Genomic DNA, 24,477 nt, shown 5'->3' on the forward strand with positions numbered 1-24,477 from the left:
GTCGCTCGACATTGTTGAGCGCTGTCGAGTCGAGTCGAACGCAACCCGATTCAGGTCGGTCCGGATCAAAGAAAGTCGAGTCGAACGCACCAGTGTGGACGTTTCGATCTTGTCACTGCCGTTTTAGAAAATAGAATAGTGATATACTGTTGTGAATTAGTGAATATACTGTTGTGAATATACTGTTAGTGAATATACTAGTTAGTGAATAGTGAATATACTGTTGTTCAAGTGCTTACATTTTTATTGAAAATGAATTGGAGTGATACCCAAACATCGAATTTTATTGAAATGTACCATGATCGTTCTTACTTATGGGATTCAAGTGATGTTGACTATAAAAACAGAAACAAGCGGCATGATGGTTTGGTGGAAATTGCGGTGTCATTTGGCATTGAAAAAGTGGAGGTGGAAAAGAAAATTAGAAATTTGCAAAGTCAATTTGCAAGGGAGAAAAAGAGACAGAGCGAGTCGAAGAAGACCGGCATCTTCATCATCACTCATTTTATATAAAAACTCGATTCTTATTTAAAATAAAACACTCGATTAAATATAAGCTGACTAAGATAAAACGCTAAACACTAAAACACTTAAAACACTCGATTATGTATGAACATTTATGATGGTTGTCGATGGTTGTCCACATGTACTGAGGCAATTTTGTCGAGTGACACAGTCGAAGGTGTCGAGCGACTTTATCGATCGACCGGGTCGACAGAGTCGATCGACATAGTGTGGACACGGCTTTAGACTAAAAACGTGTAACAAATATCAGATCACTATTCAAGCTATCAAGCTTTTCATAAATTTATTTGTCTCCTCATGGCAGAAGGTTTGCGCCCAACGTTTTCACTTAAACATTTCTGTGATTAAATTGTAATAGAGCACATTATCGTATTGATCTTCTAAATCCAGTTACATGTACATCGATTTTCGTAAAATTGATTTTTTACCGTTCCTATGAATTCTAAGAATTCTATGAATTCTTTATACAGGTTCAGCACAACTTCTTAAATAACATTAATGTTTGCTTCAACAGAATTCATAAGGACGACAAAAAATTAAACAACAAAAAAACGCTTTCTGAGTAACTGGCTTTAACAAAGCATGGCTTCACAAAATACAGTACGATAATTTAGAATAGTTGGTACAATGGTTATGCTTTTCGCATTATGGCAGCACTGTGCTTGCTCACTCACTTCTCCAGTTGACACTTGTTGACTTGTCAGTTGTTTACTTGACTTGACTTTGACACCTGTCATTACGCGATGTCTGAGTTTGATGTGGAGCTGTTAATTACTGCAGTTTGCAACTGACCTGCTCTTTGGGATAAAAGTCTTGACATCTACAAGGACCGGAATGAAGTCGCCAAAAGTTGGATGGAAGTTAAAAAGAAATAGTCAATAATTGCTGGGAATTTAAAGTGATATTCAACGATTCGAACCTGATAAATTGTATTGTTGAATTACAACTGAAATTTATTGAATTTTAATGTACAACATTCCTTTTCCTCTTATTTTATTGGGTGATGAGTGGAGATGATTTATGATTTCATATTTGGATTCATCTTTTCATAGTTCAATATTTTTTTTGGAAAACTAGAACTTTTAAAAATTAAAAATGTTTATGTTTAAACTTCTCAGGTGTTCAAAAACTTCTTGAAACCTTTGCCTGTCCCTTTGTGAGGCAGAAGTATTATTATCTTAGTATGTACTATATAATCATAAATATGATAATGGAAAGCTATATTAAAAACAGCTATAACTCCCTTGTTTTCCGGTATTTTTGAAAATGGTACTTACGCTTTTAAGAATACCCCAAATTCTTAAAAGCGTAAGTACCATTTTCAAAAATACCCGAAAACAAGGGAGTTATAGCTGTTTTTAATATAGCTTTCCATTATCATATGATTATATAGTACGTACTAAGATAATAATACTCCTGCCTCACAAAGGGACAGGCAAAGGTTTTAAGAAGTTTTTGAACACCTGAGAAGTTTATACATAAACATTTTTAATTTTTAAAAGTTCTAGTTTTCCAAAAAAATATTGAACTATGAAAAGATGAATCCAAATATGAAATCATAAATCATCTCCACTCATCACCCAATAAAATAGGAGGAAAAGGAATGTGTACAGTAAAATTCACTGAATTTCAATTGTCATTCAACAATCCAATTTATCAGGTTCAAATCGTTGAATATCACTTTAAATTCCCAGCAATTATTGACTATTTCTTTTTACAATCAGAAAAATCTATTATGAACATACAGTATAAACATTGTGCTGATCTGAATCGATCTATGGTAATAATAGGAATTGAAAAAATAGAAAATGTCATGGCATTCCAAGTAGTGATGTCTGTGTATTAGAACTGCTGAGTTGATAATGCATACTGAAAAAAAGTCATGAATAGCTCAGACCAGCCTGGCCTGTGATAAACCTGTATAATCAATTCATAGAATATCTATATTTATCTATATTTTTAAGGAAGTTAGACTTTGAGAAAAAGTGATGAGTCATACTTTGAGCAAACGTCGGCGTAGTTGTTAGATCTGTCGGCTTATTCGTAAGATCCCCATGTGAAAGTACAGGAGAGCTGCAAAATATGAAATATGATCTTCAGTAATATGATCTTCCAGGAGCGAGGACTCTACCGTGTGAAACTGGCCTTAAAGTGCGTATATACAGACTTTCGCTCTGCTCCGCAATCGAATGTAACTCGAGCAGATCGATTGATGATCGACCGGGGAGCTAGAGTGGAACGCGAGAAGAGCTTACTCAGCGACCCCAAATTCTTTAAAGCGTTAGTCCCGTTTTCGAAAATATCCGAAAACAAGGAAGTTATGGCTGTTTTTAATAAAGCTTTCTATTATCATATAATTATACGGTAAAAACGAACAGGTACTGTACTATACAGTACGTAAGTACTGTAGCTATTATAATACAACTTACACTGTATTCGTGTAGGAAATTTGGTAGGTTATTTATCTTGATTTCTGAAAATACCCCAAAATAAGGGAGTAAGATAACTTTGAACATTATCGTATTGAGTGGGAGAGAACCGAAACTTCTTGAAGTGGATCAAGCAAAGAAGAGCACAGCTGATTGGCCACATCATCAGACATGACACTCTACTGACAAGGATAATGGAGGGAATGGTTGAGGGAAGGAATATGAGAGGAAGACCTAGGCTGGAGTATATGAAACAATTGCTACGGGATATGAGATGTGGATCATACTACGAGCTGAAGCGGAAAGCGGACGACAGAAAAGCATGGAGAGCTGCTGCCAACCAGCCCTACGGCTGTTAACCCAAGAGAGAGAGAGATAACTTTGAAAAACCAAAGTTTTCCTGCCGATTGAAGAAACATTAAAAATTAGTCTAAGACATATTATGTCTTAGAATAAAAACGTGTAACAAATATCAGATCACTATTCAAGCTATCAAGCTTTTCATAAATTTATTTGTCTCCTCATGGCAGAAGGTTTGCGCCCAACGTTTTCACTTAAACATTTCCATGATTAAATTGTGATAGAGAACATTATCGTATTGATCTTCTAAATCCAGTTACATGTACATCGATTTTCGTAAAATTGATTTTTTTACCGTTCCTATGAATTCTATGAATTGTTTATACAGGTTCATCACAGGCCAGGTTGGTCTGAGCTATTCATGACTTTTTTTCAGTATGCATTATCAACTCAGCAGTTCTAATACACAGACATCACTACTTGGAATGCCATGACATTTTCTATTCTTTCAATTCATATTATTACCATAGATCGATTCAGATCAGCACAATGTTTATACTGTATGTTCATAATAGATTTTTCTGATTGTAAAAAGAAATAGTCAATAATTGCTGGGAATTTAAAGTGATATTCAACGATTTGAACCTGATAAATTGGATTGTTGAATGACAATTGAAATTCAGTGAATTTTACTGTACAACATTCCTTTTCCTCCTATTTTATTGGGTGATGAGTGGAGATGATTTATGATTTCATATTTGGATTCATCTTTTCATAGTTCAATATTTTTTTGGAAAACTAGAACTTTTAAAAATTAAAAATGTTTATGTATAAACTTCTCAGGTGTTCAAAAACTTCTTAAAACCTTTGCCTGCCCCTTTGTGAGGCAGGAGTATTATTATCTTAGTACGTACTATATAATCATATGATAATGGAAAGTTATATTAAAAACAGCTATAACTCCCTTGTTTTCGGGTATTTTTGAAAATGGGACTTACGCTTTAAAGAATTTGGGGTCGCTGAATCCAAATCCGAAATCAGAAATCTTCTATCTATATTTTTAAGGAAGTTAGACTTTGAGAAAAAGTGATGAGTCATATACTTTGAGCAAACGTCGGCGGAGTTGTTAGATCTGTCGGCTTATTCGTAAGATCCCCATGTGAAAGTACAGGAGAGCTGCAAAATATGAAATATGATCTTCTGTAATATGATATTCCAGGAGCGAAGTCTCTGCCGTGTGAAACTGGCCTAACGTTCATGATCGGAGCGATTGCGAAGCGTGCGCGGAGCGTGTTGGAGGCGCGTATTGTACGCACCTTTAAGAATAGAATTGAGACAAATTTTCAACATTTCCAAATAATGCTTTCAGATTTAAACTCTATTGAATATTCCACTACGTCAGCTCAAATTACTGATCAATTACATAAAAAATGTCTCAGTATCAGATTATGAAACATATATCTGGTATGGCCATAACAATTATTGAAAAGAACTGTCATATGAAAATACATTCAAATATTTCACCGTTGTAGTCTAACATTGCATTTTTGTATAGTTAAAGTTGTTAACCAATAACTAGATGTGCAGAAAATTGTTGAAAACTATTGCATCGAGATCAACTAAATATTCGTCTAGTGTCCATTTTGATGTAGTGCCTAAAATATATCTTCAAACAGTCACATCTAAACTACATCACACGATAGGGTGTCTCTATAGATGTGATGTAGTTTCGAAGTAACTGTCTATAGATGTCCCGATAAGCCACTGAATGTCCCTTTGATGACAATGAAGCCAGCATGTGTAGCCGGATCAAACAGTCTCCACACATATGCTTCATGCTCCAGCATGCTTGTGTGAGCTGGTGCTAGCAAACCGATCGTTTTCGTGCCAACAGTCAAATGGCGTAACTGTGTATAGAGGTCATAGCAATTGGGTGAATTCAGTGTGATAGTTTCTTTGTTCCGTGAATTTGATTGTTCCTCACTCTGTCTGTATGTCTTCTGTGTATGATTGTGAAATGGTATTCATTAATTGGTGCATTCATTCACTCATCTATAGAGCTTGAAATCTAGCAGAACAAAATTTTTAATTTTGGGTAGTTCGGGAATTGGTTTTGAAAAAAGTAGGCCTACCAGGAGATTGATTCCAACGCTATTTAAGCCTTGCTTATATATTGTCTTATTGACATAAGACAATATATAAACATACAGATAAACTAATACATAAACATACATAAACATATACATAAACATATACATAAACATATAAATAAACAAAAACATATACATAAGCATATACATAAGCTTATTGACATAAGCCTTGTTTATGTCAGGCCTAGTTGTAAATCCGGTACTGAATTTGAAAGGAATTTAGTTAGAGACCTAGAGGCGAACGAAGAACACATTAAAAAAACATTCAAAGATACGGTTGATAATGACAATCATAAGATGAACAGTAAAGATACGGTTAATAATCTTGTTCTAGATTATTATTCTTCTGATGAAGATCATTCTTCCTGTTCCGTTACATCTATTACATCCGTATATCAAGCATACAAACCATAGATCGAACAAATAATGTACAAACATTACATAACATAAATTCGAATCTTTTTGCTATGTAGGCCTACCATTTCAAATTCATTAGATGAATATTTTTCAAGTATTAATTATTGAAACGAATTATTGTTCCGTCATATCACTTTTTTCTTGAGAGATGACAACATTTTCTTTGTGATTTTGATTACACTACTACATCACCCTTGACGTTATTTTGACTAGAAAAACAACACCTTTTGACCAAGAACGCAAAATATTATCAGATTGTTCCAACCAACTTAACAGGCCCTATGCATTTGAAGCACGTATATTATGGCGTGTGTAGGGAATATATGAATGTATAGCTATAACACATGAGGGATTCAGAAATACATGTAGTTCTGTGATGTGGGGCTAGAGGTTGCCCTAGCACGCGAAGTCAGGCCCTTCACAAATCTTATCGCTGCCCCTTTCTTTCAGGGTTGAGGGCGGTGCGTGTGTGTGCGTGTGCAGGGTTGAAGGGACAAAGGGACAGATAGTGGTCTGAAACGGGGTCGTACTGACTGGCCCTTAAGGGCTACCTCACAGGGAAACCTCAAAACCTTGCTACAGACTTCTTGCTGAGGCATGCAACCCTAATACAATTCTCTGCTGACATTCCCTTATCGGTTACTTCTGACGTTCAGAGGTGTTCTCCGCTGATAGGTGGTCGTTGTCAGTTGAAACGTTAGCGAAACTGCTATTCAATAGCGAAACTACTTAAAAGTAGTTTGGTGATAAACATGTTATTAATCAGTTGAAACTTGACTTTTCAATTTAACGAAAGTATACATCTCTAATCGCATAATTTTTAAGCGATCTAAATTCTTCCCTGAATGAAAAATTGTTCCTTCCAATTCAGATTGATAAGATCTTGCTCCAATGATTTCTCCTCTCAATAATTCATATCAGTTGAACACTATTATTAGAGATGTAGAATTGTTTCACAAGTATTGTATTTTATTTCCATTGATATTATATTTTTTATTGGTTATTGCCTAATTTTCTAATAAAAATTATTCCTCTGATTCATTGAGCTGTGTGGGCTACAGTCTTACTAAATGATGATATGCGTAGTATAATCGAAATAGAACTATGGATAATGGAAAATTGAGAAGTACATTATTGGGATGCCATTCAAATTACACTAGAAACCATCAATTCTTCAAGTTTTATTGATTTTACTTATTTCTATGAGAATCTCAGAGCTGAAACTAGTCAGAAATATACTAGAATCATACGTCAAATGAGATACACGAAATAATAAAGATTAACACATGACTTAGCTGAAATTCCAGGAGAAAGCATCCTTGTAACTTTCGACCAACTTTAAAAAAAGTTTGATTGCTATACTTAACACCTGCCTTAATTCAGTACTAGTTTTATCACAATGCATTTAGATGTAAGTTTTGGACTGAATACTTTAAATAGTTGATACATTTGGTTTGATGAGAAAAATCAGTTGAATAGTTGAAAAACTAGTTGGTTGAAATAACTGCTATTTCTAACACCCTCTGAAAACTCTGAGGAGAAACGAATATCAAATTGCTTGACCTATACAACATGTTGTCGTATCTTCTTGTCTGGAATGTAGTCTATTAACTCCTGTAAACTAATTTCTTCGTTACTTCATTACTCCCCGATGGCAGGCAGATTGCAGTAGACAAGGAAGTTGGAGGAACTATCACACTTTATGAAATTACCGGTTGCTTATTTCTAGGAAACGTTGTATGAACTTTGAATTGGTTAGAGGGTCTACCTTTGCTTCTAATTAATGTTCCAGTACTAGTACAGTATGTGATGCTGATCACATTATAAAAAAATAATCATTAGGAACTACTTGATTACCTTTTCTACTTCTTTGTTTACTGTGTAGTTTGCTTCTAGTTTCGTTGTTGCTTTTAACATGGAATAATAGTTGGTTATCATGTTATTCTTCGTTCTTTATCATTTGCCAGATAGTCCAATGCAACTCATCATCACATATTCTATAAACATGAATATTCTATAAATGAAGTATTCATTAATAAATGAATATTTATTTAATAAATGAATACTCATATAGCCTATAATTATTTGTTCCAAACTTTTACGTAATCTCTCATTTCTCAAGCTAAAATCCATCGGAATTCATCAACCTCCATCAAAATTTATCTCATGTTCAACTCTTAACAAAAACTTACATAAATCTTCTAATGAATATTGGGGATTATCAAATTCATAATATTACAAATTAATATTGTATTCTGTAGATCTTAACCATAACTTATTGTGTCATCACTAAATTTTTGTTTTTTGTGGATAATATATTTTCTTATTGAATTCATATGAATATGGAATATCGTGTATATGAATTATCAATAAAATAAATTATAAATTTTTTTTGTTCTGAACGGTTCACACTTCTCTATGTACTAAAATTTAACCATAATCTACTCACGTCTACTCATGATCTATAATATAGGTACTTAAATTCATACAATTTATCTTGATATTTCAACTTTGGTTTTCCACTATTCATTTATCCATCGAATAATATTATGAAATGATAATTGAGTAACTGACATTATTGATCAAAAAAGGTACGTTATCAACTACCACTCAACAAGAAGCCAAGTTTATCATGATCATTTAGATACATTCAATAGTTTATTTGTCACAATGTGATGAATGATAACATATTAATTTTAGTTGATGAATTTTACGCTGTTAGAAGAAAACAACCAACTCCTTCTATGAAACTTCATATCTATACTACAGGTATACTAAAAATGCATATCACTTGTTGATTAATATAATTCAATGACCCCGTTAAGTCTTCAGCAGAGATCAGTTCTAAAATATTATGTTTAGGGAAGTTTGCTGATTAAAATGTCAACTGCATGGTACCTCACTTCCTCACTATGTAGTTTATACCCGGTGTTGTTGTCTTGGTCACCATCTACTGTTCTATTCCTGTCATAAAGTTTCTGTCTTGATCGTTACTAAACTTTGAAAGGACTTGATACTCGATAAACGAGAAACTTTAGTGATTCTAATTCTGATCATATAATGAGTTGTTGTTTCTAGCTTTAATTGATTACAAATAATATAGTTTTCAAAGACCTTCCGTTATATATCTCTCTTTCTCACACGATAACTTATTGTAACATACATTAATAAAGTAATCTAACTTCTATCTCTATTTCTATCATCCAGTGCTCCATTCAATCATTCTCACCCTATATCACTCTCAAACACTATCTCTCTTCTCTAACTTCCATGTTAATTTTTATTTTCCTCTGGTGTTTTCAGATGAAATTTAGTTCTATTGAAAAGTGCATGGTACTATTCGAGCTCTTCCTGTTCCTCAATAACTTGAAAATTGAATAGCTTCAAAACTATCCGACTTTAACTTTTTCCATATAATCATGAATTTCATTCGTTCTATTTCTTGTAGTAGTTTAGCTATGATAGTAAGTGAAGTTTGAAGTTTGTTTTCGAGTGAAGTTTCTTCTAAAGAAATAATAAACAGTGTGATTTTCCAAACAACTATTGTGATATAAATTGTTATGCTTCGAATTTTTAATTAGTATTTCAAAACATTGAATCCGTTATTGGATAATTGAATAATTAGCTCACATAACATCCATTAAACTGGAGTGCAGAGTGTTTTTAAACTTTTTCAATTGATTATGGTATGAAAATCCATTATAGTCTTATTGAATTAATTTTTTTCTATTGCATTAGTACAACTTGATTCTAGAAAATTGTCCAGTTTCCAAGGCTCTCAGTTTTATTGGTTGTAAGTTTAATCTATTCTAGTAGTATTCAGGGGTAATAATTTGAAAATCCTCTTAAAATAAATATGAAAATATTACGCTTCTGAACTCTGTTATCATAATATGTGTTTTAGAATATTGTTTCTTATTGTTCATCTATACTATAATAACGCCCCCTGTGGGTTGGGGGAGCTTTGAGTCGATCATCGTACTCAAGTATGTGTTGAAAACCAGAATTCACCCACAGTATCCATGCTTGTCGTAGGAGGCGACTAAAATGGACCTCAAGGCAACTCCAGAAGTTGCCTTGCCTTCAAACCAACGGGATCTGCCCCATCAGGGGAGTTTCGGAGAGGCAAAAAGAAAAACCCAAGAGACCAGAGATGGGCGAAACTCCAGGCACAAATGTGGGCCAAGAGGCTGAGTCGAGGATGGCCGGGCGCCGGGCGCCCTAGAGGCAGTTTGGCGTCCGCTCTCTCAGCGGAAGGACCTACAAGGCCAGGAGTAGAACTCACGTAGGTGACGAGTTTGTGGGTGGACAGGCCAAAACTCACCACTGCTCAAAGTAGGGTGGCCATCCAGGCAAAACCTCTTGGGAGAGGTGAGGCTTTTGATCCTGCAAAGTTTCGGAGGGGTAGAAAGAAAAACCCAAGAGACCAGAGATGGGTGAAAAACCAGGTACAAATGTGGGTCAAGAGGCTGAGTCGAGGGTGGCCGGGCGCCGGGCGCCCTAGAGGCAGTTTGGCGTCCCCTCTCTCAGCGGAAGGACCTACAAGGCCAGGAGTAGAACTCACGTAGGTCACGAGTTTGTGGGTGGAGAGGCCAAAACTCACCACTGCTCAAAGTAGGGTGGCCATTTAGGCAAAACTTCTTCGGAGAGGTGAGGCTTTTGACCCTGCGAAGTTTCGGAGGGGCGAAAAAAGCCCAAGAGACCAGTGATGGGGAAAAACCAGACACAAATGTGGGTGAAGAGGCTGAGTCAAGGGTGGCCGGGCGCCCTAGAGGCAACTTGGCCGCCCCTCCTCAGCGGAAGGACCTACAAAGAAGGCCAGGAGTGGAACTCACGTATGTCACGAGTTTGTGGGTGGAGAGGCCAAAACTCACCACTGCTCAAAGTAGGGTGGCCATTTAGGCAAAACTTCTTCGGAGAGGTGAGGCTTTTGACCCTGCGAAGTTTCGGAGGGGCGAAAAAAGCCCAAGAGACCAGTGATGGGGAAAAACCAGACACAAATGTGGGTGAAGAGGCTGAGTCAAGGGTGGCCGGGCGCCCTAGAGGCAACTTGGCCGCCCCTCCTCAGCGGAAGGACCTACAAAGAAGGCCAGGAGTGGAACTCACGTATGTCACGAGGACTAATCAGTCTGAAAGAGACTGCCAAGCATATCACATTGCGACAAGGATTGCAACCAGGTAATGAATGGAATGTTAGTATAGGGAAAAACTCCTGATTCTTGTAAAGAACATAGGTATTGGTTTGCCTAACAAACATACTACTAGGGAACACAATAAGTTTCTGTTGACGTGTGGGGTTCTTTGAACCTTTGGATCCTCGAACCCGTCCCTTCAAAAACAATAATCAATAAACAATAATTCTATAATAAAGGATAGAGCCGGCTTATACAAGTACGGGATAGGTAAATTATGTTTGACGCATCATCACGTCTGAACTACTGGATTGATTAATTTGAAATTATGCATATAGATTCTTAATTAACGAGGATGGTTATAGGCCTATTTTCAATTCTCCAAGATTTAATTTTCGTCAAGTTTTCAGTTTGTCAAGTTTTAAAATGAACCCTTGCGGAGCACGGGTTACCTGCTAGTCACGAATAACAACAACATAGATTACATAAAAGTCATGCACTTTGTAACTCTTTCTGATTACGAAAGTCATGTCCAACTCTCCTATATTTAGGAAATAGTTTTATCAATTTAAGGGCGTGGAGACTTCAAAGAGGAGTGATATTCCACTTATTTTGTAGTTGGTGTATTCACCAGAACTTATTACGATTGACGTCAAATTGGAAGGTTGTTTGATATACATTACTATGATAACAGCCAGTTTGGCAATCAGTTTTGGCTTTCGTGCAAATTCATCCTGATTGGAAACTTTTTGCTTTTACTTGTGAGTGTATATCCCGTCTTCCGGTGGTATGTTTTGATTTATTCTCTCATTCATTCTTGATTTTTTTGTTGTTGTTCTTGATAAGGCATTTTGGAATCAGAGTTTTGACACAGATTTTGAATAGATGATCAAATTTTGATGAGGTCTCAATAGAGGACGATATCAAGTTGGAACTGTAATGTTCAGAAGACATTTCTGAAAAGTAGTTTCCTGCAGGTTTTAATACGTTGATATTATTCAAACTATTTCATTAGTTTTCTAATTATTATATAAACTTATCTTTCGAGTTGCCATACAACTAGCATGCTATATTTTCTTATGGAACAAAAGCGGAAAGTTCTAAAAATTCGATAAGCTAGATAAGTTAGTTGCTCATATAGTTTCTCAGCTTTCAGTTCAGTAGTCCATCATAGACCATCGATAATTCACTATTCATAACCCTTCCAAAATGATGAATTGAATTTCAGATGAAGTCATTTAGATTAATAAGAGAAACTTGTTCAATCTACATAAATTGAAAACTATTCTGAACAAGACTAAAATAATTTTTTGTTAAACACTACAATAAATATTCATGATGGATGATAAGAGATTTTCTAGTCTGGAAGCCTTAAGCTCTATGAAGCTAAGTCACAACTTTTTCTTTCAGAAGAACTTCCAGCTGCAACTTCGAACTTGAGCTCGCTACTTTCAATGTAAATTACACCGGGCAACGGCTTGATTAAAAGCGAATTGTTTTCTAAAATTAGAAACAAACAAAACATTGGCCAAGCACGGCGAACAAAGCTGAATCGATCTATTTTCAGGTTTATTTTATCGGTTCAGTGCACGTTGAGTGTTATGTGGTTGCAGCCTGGTTCCTGAATTAGCAGTGGCCGTGAATTTCAAATCGCTGCTACAATGCCATCAGGTTAAATCGTCAATAACTATGTTGTATATGTAAAGTCCTAAATAATCTGTGTTTTTAGTATGTAATAATATTAATTTATAGTAGTTGAAGTGGTACAGGTTACTTGAGTTATATTAGTAGGAGTACAGAAAATTGTAAATATTTTAATTCATGGATATTGATTGTGCATCAATTCAATTATAGGTGACTGAAGTGGAGTTCAAAGTGTTTTTTGTTTTAACCGTGATATTCATATATGGTAAATTTTCTATGAATTTGTTGTTAGGTCGCATAGTGGTGGGGTTTTTTGGTGGATATCATCTTGTGTTTAATGCCTTTGAGTGTAATTTTGTGATATTGGAGGTGAGTTTGGAGCAGTATTCTATTTCATGTTATGTTTGCTTATCACGATTTCGATTCGAAGAGTCCCATACTGTATACTGATATTCTAAAGGTGAGCAATCCTAGTTTAATGTTTGAAAAATGTTTGGTGTATATTATAAGAGCAATATTACTTCAGACAAGCGAATGTTTCATGTAAATATCAATCCAGATAATATTAGAATAATGACTTGAAACTGTGTATCCAGAAAATATCTGCAGGCCTTCTGAGCTCTCAAAATAAATAGTGATTCTAGTAGTTTGAGCTTTTTAGTTGAAATATATATTATTGTTAATAACACCACTATATTTACCAGATAAAGGATCCATTATAAAATTTTATTACAGTTGTATAGTGAAGCAATTAGGTTTGATTCACGCTGGTTATAAATAGGTTTGATAGCATTGATGAATGTGATCATCAAGTACATAATAGAACCCTAAATACTGGGAATGAATCTGACGAATCGTCATATCCCTATACAGTACTAAGTAGTGGATAAAGTTCTATTGAGTAGGTTGAGTTTTGATGGAAGACAAACAGTTTTTTGTGAGGAAATTATAGCAGCAATATACCGTAGCGTTTTGTAAAAAGCATCCAGCATTATGCCGGTTTGTCTATATATAATATGATGAACACATAAACCTCATTCACATGTAGTTCGAGTTTTTAAATTGCTAAATAAATGTAAAGTATCAAAGTGAAACTGAAGGTGATATAATAAAAATAAATCACATCCATTTGTTTTGGAAAAGTTGTCAAAATTGCTAAATAAATGCAAAGTGATAATCCCTTATTGACCTAATTTTCCCATCTACGCAGTAACCCGATGACAGAAAGCCACTTGAAAAATTAATAGTCTAAGTGACAGTAATTAATCAAACCCGAGCAATTTGCTTAACAAGCATCAGGATCAACACTGGAGTGCAGGAAAAACCCGCGATGAGCATCAAGTCCCTCTAATGAAGTGAAGGTATTAATCATTCCCTACTTAATTATTGTCAGGTTTCAGGAATAGCTCGTTGACAGGGATGCTCTTTTTCCCAAGTACTCAGGTTTCAGCAAGAGGTGATGGAATTCATAACATTTTCAAAAGGAATTCTGCACTCAATTTTCTATCGTTTGAGTGAGGCTAGGATATAATAGTTGTAATTAGAGCTATGAAAAGTGACAATTCTGGTAGTGAATGAGATCTTGTCTAGCTTACTGCATCAAATACATGAGAGTAGGCCTATGCTGTAAACATGAGAGTGCTGTATACCCGATGATCCAAGGATCTATTGCGAGTAGAAATCATAAAAAAAATAGGAAACTGAGAATCGTAAAAGTCGTTTTAAATTGGCGTAGCATAGAGAACAATTTATCAATTATTGGCAGTAATGAAATAGGATAGGAGTTACCTAGTAGCTGAAACAATTACTAAGATTTGATATCATTTGATATCGTGTCACCCCCCCACCATTATTTCAAAAAAACATCTCATTCATGAATCTATAAATAATTTGCATAAACAGAATAACATTTTGGATTTTTTTTAATATCAATATATTTGCATCCTTCCAAAGTATTGATTGAGTTATTGCACGATGTGCAATCTTCCAGCAAAACAGGTCTGCTAAAAGATTTTCAAAGAAGACGTTTCAATCAGAGATATCTACTGTACAAGTTCCATAATATGCTCCTCATTTCCTGTTTAAATGTTCCATAGTTATAGAAGATTACTAGATTCCTGTACCATACATCTATATCATACCATAATATGAAAGTTGTCTGAGACTTCAAACAGAGAAATAAATGTTCTTGTTGAGTAACGTAAGTAAACGTTTTCATTGCTCAATATAGATCGAACAAACCCCCAATATTTTGGAAAGTAAATAATCGGCTGTGAAAAATGTACTCGAACAGTAGCGAGCTGATAAGGGTGAGGAGGGAGCAAGGTATGGAACCAGTATTTGATTTCCAGGTTTTCGCTTGTCACAGAAAAAGGGGAAAAAAGCAACAAACATGTCTTTTGAAATTGCCATCTCTCGTTCGGCTCCATTGTGAGTGACGGCGAGCGGAAAACCCTTTTTATAAAGCGACACTCTCTCTTTCCCAACAACTTTTCTTGTATTTTCTTCTATTTCCTTCTTCATCTCTATTTCTATCTTCTACTTCTTCATCTTTTTCTCTTTTTCTTCCATATCTTCAACTGTTATCTCTCTTCTCAATTCTTCTCTTGATCGCTTGAACATATCATACTTTTGGTACGGTATTTACTTTCTCATTCTTCAGCTTCCTCTTCCTTCTCCTATTCTTATTCTATTCATTTTTTGTGTTCTCATATTGTTTTTTTCTTTTCAAGATTTTCATTCTCAAGAATATTCCCTTCTCTCTCTTCTCCTCTCTCTCGCTTCTCTTCCAGTTTCCTCCTATTCTTTTAATGTTCAGGTTATCTTTCTCGTCTAGTTCTTACCTGCTTAATCAACGGTTCTCTTTGTATTATCTCATTCTCATTGCAATCTTTCTCTCTCATTTTCCAATAGTTAGCAAGTTCGAATTTTTTTCTCCGCCTCCTTTTCCTTATTCTTCGATTGCTACGTTCCACTACCTCACTCTCTCTCTCTCTCTCAGCTTTTATTTACTCGATATCTCAGTCTCTTTCTATACCATCCCATCTATAAGTATTTCTCACATGTTTTTTAGTTGATCTCAATTTATATCACACTTTTATCTTCTTCTTTTCCTCTTCCTTAAACTTGTATTCATTAATTCTTTTCCAAATACACATTGACTCAGAACAAATTTATCTCATTCTAACTTTCTCTCAAACTCACACTAAACTTCCCCTTTCTCCTATTCTTCCATTTTATATCTCTCTTTTTATCTTCATTCTACACTTATTCCATTTCCACCAGTACAGAATATTTTTTCTCTATCTTTATTAACATCTCTCCCTCTCTGTTCAATTTCCCAATCCTTCCCATCCTTTCTTACTCTTCAAGTCATCCTTACGAATCTTCCTGTCCTTTTTATCTTACGCTTACCATCTCACACATACTCTTTAAAATGCATGTCCTCTTCTTGTTTCTATCTCGTCACCTCACACTGTTCAGTGCACTCTTCACAGTTCCAGTTTCTGTTTTTTTTATACACAACATTTATTTTTCTCTCCTTTCATCTTTCGGTTGTCTTCATACTACTTATGTACTTCTAGTTATATCTTTGTATTATCTACTATGTACATACTACTCATATCTTCCTATTCACCTTTTCTTTGCATAATACTCTTTACATTCTTTTCCAAATTTAAATTCTCTCCTCCATTCTTCATCTTCATCTTATCCACTTTGTACCTTTCACTCTTATAGGTTCTCATCTTCTCTTGTTCTCCTTTATCTTTCCTTCTCTCTCCAACTCTCATCCAATTCTCTCTATTGTAACATACACGAAAGAAGAACTCTAATCTAATCTAATCTAATCTCACGTTTCTTCCCATTTTTTGCTCCTCCTTTCCGTCACTTCCTCCTAACACTCTTCTCATTTTCCTCCCAGAAACATTGGTACATTCTTTTTCTCTCTTTTATTATCTCTCTCTCCATCTCACACTATCTCAAATTCTCTACCAAAAACATTCCAACCATCCAAAACACACACAAACGAGCCACCAGCTGTAAAGCCTTTTCCTGTTCAAACATTTCTTGGCTTGAGGGCAGCAAGCTCCGAAATTCGCCGCCGCCTGCTAATCCTCACGCTAAATACCATCCACAACACTAAGCTCTCTTCTGCACACCTTGTCCTGTTATCTATCCTTTTCCAGCCGCTCGAATTCCTGTTTATCTATCCTTTTCCAGCTGGTGCAATTTTGTCATATTTTGAATCTTCTAAGCTCCTCCGGGTACAGCGACAGATATTCCACCTTTTCAATACTTTTGTTGTTACCGATATTTTTTCGGGATGGTTTGTGTGAGTCGTGGATTCATTGTCTGTGTAAAAGATAACAAGTAGAGTCAGTATCGACCAACACCTTCGAAACAATCATGGTCTGTGAAAAAGATAGTAGAGATGATCATGACTATTGTATTGGTTTGTCCTATTTATCAAATATCGTAGTAATTAGTCGATGTAACTTTTTTACGATTCATTGTGATAGTTGTAGCAGAGACAAGAATAATATAGATTACTTATCCTTCATCTATGGTTGTAGTATTGTATATGTATGTAATATAAGTGCTACGGTTGTAGTATTGTTGTTTACAGTGATGTAGTGAGGCTCAAATCTGAATGATACCGAGTTCATTGAATTGATTGATCACACCTAATTTGGAGAACTATATAACATGTAATTGAAAAATATGGAGATCGCATACTGATTTTTGGAATTATTTTGTCAGGGAAACAAGTCGGGATCCAAAAAATAGGATTTTTTGCAGGGGTACCTATTAATGACGCCTAGCGTCTTTTTTATGATATGAGTATCTGCAACAAGAACGTTAATTGATTTCACCTTTGAACTTATCGTGAAGAGTGCATTGGTTTAACAATGTGAACTTTGTGTTCATAGTTCAGGGAGCACTGCATTGTAATTCAATTACAACATGTCTTCCTTGTTGGATGTTTTCCTGTTCCCAATATTTTCCTGGTTTTAACAAGCTTCAATCTTCTCTGCAATATTTTGATCAAGTAACCTTCCTGCTCATATCCTCTGCCTCTATATTTCTGAGAAAAATCCTTCCTGGAGATGAACAGCGATAAATTACCTCTTCAGGTCAATTTATTCAGTAAACAATTATCAGTCTACAGATTTCGACAATCGAATTTCCTCATGAAATTCCATTCAAGCGTACTAAAATTAATTTGGTTCAGATAATAACACAGAAATTCCCTTACAACGTTCATCTAGCACTCTCTTGTCCTCAAATGTCCTGCGTGACTTGGAAGATTGTCTGAATAGAATTCAGACAATAAACGACAACAACCCACGAGTCAATCACAGAAGACTCGACGCAACCAACGGACAACGAGCGCATCAAACAACGATGAAGAGGACCGCTGCGTACTGAATCGGACGGAGCCTACACGGGGACCAGGTCGACGCTGCAAGACTGGACCAACCGCCAGGTCCGCCAGGTCCGCCGCTGAGGGCATCACCGACAACCACGGCCAAAAGACGACCTCTATGCTGAACGTTGATCAGAATCTCTAAAAAGGAATTTTTATTTCATAGATTATAAGTGACTCTATGAGAGGCTACGAGAGGCTATCTTCTTGGCTCGAAAATCCCTCATCTATGACCCACAAACGTGGGCCATTTTTGACACATGACACTTTATTTTAGAAATTCGTGTAGCGGCAAGTGGCAGTTGATTGAATTGCAAATACCATTAATCGAAGCTTGAAATTATTGCCTTCGCCATCGTCCAATGCAATCAATAGATACTCACTAACAAAATATATGTTAGACAAAACTTGTATTTATCGTAAACGTGCGAAAAATTGCTACAATTCTCAGACTAACTTGACCGATTAACTGAACTCTTCAAAATGAAACTCTCTTTTCCGTTACTAAAAACTGTGAAAATTATGAAAGCAATGAGTTAATTCTTCAATAGGTTTTCACTACTTATATTTGCATCAAAATGATAGGTTATTCATGTACTGAAAAAACTTTATACAATGACAGAGAAAAGAATGTTAATGAATTGTCGACAAAAAAACTTGAATTTTTCGTTTTCCATTAGTTCTTAGGCATATTCTAGAACTGAGCTTAACCCTAACAGTAATCTTCGATAACTACTGATTTCTAAAAAAATTGATTCTACTTTTCCACCTCCTCAGATATTAATAGTATTTGAAAACTTGAATATTAATGATCATTGATTATATTACTGAATAATAATGATCATCATCACCACATACATGATCGAACAGTTATATTATTAGGTATATCACGTATAAGGTATAATATTATTGTTACGGGGACTCCTTCTACTTCCCTACTTTCTTAGATAATATTCTTCGACATTTTTGATTCATATTAAAATGTATGTGTAATGTTAGGAGAAATATGAAAGCATTCCGAAGGTCGTTACAATGAACAATATGTTCACATATTGTGTGAAAATTCACATCCTCTACAATATGTTCGTGTTTCACTCGTTGGGATGACAAGGTTAAGCTCTCTTTCCTCTTCTCGTGAACTTGTGGAACCGTTCCTGAAATTTATTACAGCCAAGTCATGACCGAGTTTGCCCATTTTTCTCTATCAATAGAACTATAACGCTGTCTGTTGGATTGTCGATTGTGCATTTTCGTTCGTGCATGGAAGTTGAGATTCGCTGGGGAATATTGCAACGTACATTTGGAAAGTTTGGGTTTGAGAAGGAACAAGGAGCACATATGATCAATGTTATGGGAATACTCTCCTCCTCTCTCTATTATATTATAAATGTGATTTGCTTATGATTGATCTGATTCGTGTTGTTAGTTGGATGACGGATGACCTAGCTAATTCATGTTTTCTTCTGCTGCAGGTAATTGTACATTTCGGACTCCTGCAGGACTTAACGGTGAGTTTTTGAATCCCAATTCTCCAGAAGATACATTTTAAATATTGTTTTTAGTAGTCTCTTATTCAAGATTTCTTCAAAGTAGGTACAGTACATTAGTAAGCAAAGGTGTATCACTGTGAATCTAATTAGATAATAATGTAAATCTACCCATTATTGATCTTGAGAGTTTATATGCTTATGATTTTTATACTTGTTGGCTCACATACTAAGAAGAGTGATCACTTCCCCGATGTTATTTATTCAGATAACATACTATTAGAAAGAGGTTTGGGCACACCCCTCTCATGTAGCACTTTTACACTTTTTTTTGAAATCCCTAGGACTTATTCTTATTTTGAACTTCCCCCCTCCGGTAATTCAATATTCGACGACATAACCCGCCCTGTGGGTGGGCACCCCTGATGTTATAAATAAACACTTTTTATATTCAGAATAATACAGAACTGTGCTTGTAGTTTGAAATTTTATGGAGAAAACTACTATAAACTCATAGCCTGGCTCAGACACTGACTCAGTCTTACCTTGCTCTAAAAAGCCATTCTTATACATTTTTCAGTTCTTTCCAACCTAAACCAACCAAACACTCTGAACTTTGAAGCATCGCAGCCGTTATATCTCGAGATGGAACTATCCAATATTAAAACTCTTGGAATCTCTCCTTGTTGAAGCTGTGAACAAACCCTACACTTTTGTGTCTGAAAGAAATGTGAACAATCATCAGTAACCAGATAGTAGGAGTAGGATTGAGAACTGAGAAATAAGAGGAGAAAGATTGTGTGGACAGGGAAGTAGAAGAGCGAATCAGCACTAGAATTTCGAAGTAGGAACTTCAATAGTGAGGGGATCATGTTGTTGATTTAGTGAAGGAGCAAAAAACGGAGAAATCTGATAGAATGGTGGATGAACCCGATGTAAGAATTTGTAAGAGTGGTGGAGTAGTTGTAAGGAAAGACGAGATAGTAGGAAGAAGTTGGAAAGATTGAAGTGGAAGAAAAGAAGCCTGATTGAAAGAAGGTTGTCAATACCGTTGAATGCCTACCTCACCTAACCTAACCTAAGCGTTTCGGTTTGCTTCAGGAGTTTGCAATTGCATCGAAGATCCTCTTACAAACTTTCTTGAGACCCTTCGACTTCGAGTGTCAACAGCGATTGCTAGTCTTGATTTACAGTTCAAATCTTGATTAATCAGAGTGAGTTGAACTACTTGTTCGCTGATGATGTTGTTGCCATCCACACCTCGATAGAGATGTGTCAATGACCTCTCTATCAATGTTCCTGTTTTGTACGGAAAAAGGAGTCGAGGAGATTGTGTCGATGCTTGTGATTTATGAAGATTTGAATTGGAAAATGAATGAATAGTGAAGAGTTGAATTAAAAAATGATAACCTTTGTTGAATTTAAAAACCAATCAATAGATTGATTTATCATCTCTCATAATCATCAGCTTCGAAAGTCTCTTTACCCACGCTCAAGAAGGCCTATAAAGCTCATGTGGGCATGATCCTAAGCAAAAATTACTCTTGTGCGATTTCCCATGTTTATCATCGTGTACCTCAATAATTGATTGTATTATATTAGCTAAAAAATAGTGGTCCAAGAGAAACGTATTCTACCTCTTATTTAAACTTCGATCATGGATCTTTGATGATCAGCAAGCAGCACTAAATTCTAGTAAATGTTCTATCTCTCACTATCCTCACTTACTTTGGTTCTCCTCACAAGCTGAGTTTTGGCGGATTTTTCTAAGGTGTGTACATTATCATCCTTGGAAACTTAAAATTGACAGAGATAAGATGATTAAGTCAACGTTCAGGCTAATATAAAGTAACAAAACATTAATACCCTGAGCAATACTGTTTATGATTATGTTGAAGTCAATCAAATGAAAGAAATACCAGCTATTTTAATGAATCACAGACAAAGGTATGATGATGACTTGGAAGAAAACTTCTACTCTTAAACATTCTACTCGAGTGAAAGAGTCGCTAGTGACATAGTTCAGCCAAAGAAATAAGTATTTGAATTTGTGGTTTAGTGGAATTGTTGAATGATTGAGGAATGGGTCGATTTTGAACGGTCTGCAGGATTCAATCGAGATTCAATGCTCTAGCTACGTCGACCACAACTAATTTCCAGAGGTTTCAAGTCCATTGAGACAATTAACTTCCACACTTCATTGTTCACTAGATAGTTGGAGGATCTTTGATAGCTTGAAACTTCTAACCCCGGTGATTGGATAATTTAGATTTCAATTCCAGTTCAGAGTTCGAAACAGTATCAAAAGCCTTTCACAAGTTCAAATGTGCAAAAGGAAAATTCAGAATTTTTGTAGTCGAATTCTGAAATATTTCAAAGTGCATATCTTATACAAGGCTTATTCGATCCCTTTTGAGGTACGGATCTCCTGAATTTTCGTTCATTAGTAGTTTTACTTTAGATCAACAAAACATTTATGTCCTATACTCACAAATTTATTCAAGGCTCGACGGAAACATTATTCAGAAACTATTGTGATTGAAAAACAATATTTTTAATTTCGTGATCAATATCTGATTGAAATAATTTTTATAATTTCTTGATCTTCATGATTTTGTTGTCTATCTGCACATTCACAATTTCATTTCTTCTCATTAGCCTACCATTTATACTAACACGCGGTGCACAATTGACCAACACGTGTATCGAAAATTGCACTACACTCTCCACTCTATTTTCAAGATTATCCGAGAAAAACGTCAAAATAAATATGTCACGTGCTAGTCCCAATGATTTTCCAATATGTGGCGCATCATCTCGATAATCGCGCTCTCTCTCAGGGGTGCGATTAACCGCTCGCCCCGGGGTCAATAGCCGCGCACGGTCGTCAACCGCGTACGTTGACCGCCATTGCTAACCGCAAATATTCAACAGAATGAGAGAGTGGAGGGGGTGAGTATATAGGAGAAAGCACTAACCACAATCACGCTTTCCATGCTGGGAAAATCACGCATCACGCTCGTTATTACTATCTCCAGAATTGCTCCATCATCCCTCGCTACCTTCTCACTCACTCTCTCTACTGTCATGCTTTTTCATCCTCTTTTCAACGACTATGCTCAACCCTTTCACAAGTTCTTAGCGTTTCTTCTTCTTCTTCTTCTTTTTTTCATCATCTTGCATCATTGTCCATGCTTTTGGATTCTCTTCACGAGTATTTTCATCCTTTTCATGGGTCTCCGCCTTTCTTATTTTTTCTGCATTCTATTACTTCCTCTCTCTATGTTTTTATTCTCATTCTAATCCTTTCATGTGTCCCTTATTTATTCTTTAGTAAGATTATGCAAGGCTTCCTGTTTTCTCTTATCTGTAGTTATCTTCATATTTTCCTTTATTATTTGCTTCCTACTCTTTCCTATTCATACATCTTGAATTTCCCCATTTCATTTAATTGTTTAGGAAGTGTACTTTCTTTTCTGAAATCATGATATTCGATTCTTCGCTTATATCACGATAGTAAGATATCGATTATCCAGTTTCTTATGATCTTGATCAATCGTGTTATTTTTTATCAATTTCAAAATTTCCTCAATTATCAATTTCCATGACTCTTGTAATGATTCGATGCGTAAATAGCAAGCCTACATTTTTCATTTGCTTTGATGTCCAGATAATTCTTGGAGATAAGTTATTATTTCGATTATATTGTGAATATTATCATATCACGATGAAAGTTGAATTTTAATTTTACAGGTCCTTTGTTCAGGACTTTTAGCTAGGTCTAGGTTCTCAGGTCCACATGTTTCTTATTATCATCCCTCATGCGAAATACTAAATGTGTCCATATAAGAATAATGTTACTCAAAAGCTCATTTTTTTCTAGTAAGAATGATATCTTGGGCAATTTCGCTACTCCGTTTCAAATGGCATAGGCTTCAGATTGATGATTTCATCCATTTAATTACGATTTAATAGTGCTCTTTCACTAGCCTTCACTTAGGTACTTCAGCACCTAGAAATAATATACAAATTTAACCAAATTGAACGTATAATAATGCGTTCTTCATCAACTATTAGACCAACAATCCTTAGAAATCCCGATCGAGAATAGAACAAAAAAAAAAAAACATTCTATCTGCTCTGAATGTCCTGTGGGAAGCCATCATTTTCAATTGTTGTCTGCAATCCAATTTCAGTTTTCTACCTTAATTGAAAATGCACATCTGTTTCCCGTAAGGTTGTTACAATGAATCAGTGCACTGCAAGTTATTCAGAACTTAATCATTTTGGAAAACAGTGAAACGCTGAAACTTTTGTCCGAGATTCGATGTTTGAGAGTCGAGATTAAATTTCCAATCAGTGTGCGAGTATTGATTGACTGCATCATCGCACTACTGTAAATTGAAACCATGCTAGCCCAGAGCTTTAACTGAGTAATGAGTAACCAGCAATTAATTGTCTATCATTCACGAACCAAACCGATAATTGAACACATTATTATTTGGTAACGAGAAAATGCTCCTCTTAATAAATTCGGCATTGAAATATGTGTACGATATTGATGATCAACTCTTCACTGTATGATTATCACTGTTGATTAACTAAAACTGAAGAGTAACAAAATCGTACGAAACACGTTATTTAGAGCCTTTGGAAAATAAGTTTTCCTTCCCTATTCAAATGACAATTACTTTGAATGTCAAGAATTCAAAGAAAATCTGATCCCTTTAAAATAAAAAAATAGTATTCACACTTGTTGAATGCTTGTAATCCTCTTTTCAATTTCAAAACTCATCAATTCAATTTTGTGGATCACCTTCGACCTTTTATCAACTAGTCTTTAAAGTTTCTTATCACTGTATAGTTTACTTATGATATCTATACTTTCCATATTCATGACCCTCTCACAGATACCCTTTATCATTATCCACTGATTGAACATATTTAGATGACTTGAACAAATAA

The 24,477-nt window shown here is 35.4% G+C and overlaps 1 protein-coding gene across 17 annotated transcripts in view; it reads left to right on the forward strand.

Moving 5' to 3' along the window:
• The window catches only part of LOC111046312 (beta-3 adrenergic receptor), a 268,205-nt gene that overhangs the window by 22,379 nt on the left and 221,349 nt on the right, over positions 1-24,477 (forward strand). Inside the window, exon 1 of one of the 17 annotated variants that reach the window (XR_005572384.1) lies at positions 12,621-13,057. The exons of 15 other annotated variants lie outside the window; for them this stretch is intronic. The gene's annotated coding sequence lies outside the window, so the exon portion shown is untranslated. Of the gene's footprint in view, positions 1-12,620; positions 13,058-19,497; positions 19,534-24,477 lie in introns of those variants that run through there. One more of the 17 variants, XR_005572374.1, reaches the window with a different exon arrangement.

The sequence above is a fragment of the Nilaparvata lugens genome, chromosome 10, assembly GCF_014356525.2.
Source record: "Nilaparvata lugens isolate BPH chromosome 10, ASM1435652v1, whole genome shotgun sequence".
Taxonomy (NCBI): domain Eukaryota; kingdom Metazoa; phylum Arthropoda; class Insecta; order Hemiptera; family Delphacidae; genus Nilaparvata; species Nilaparvata lugens.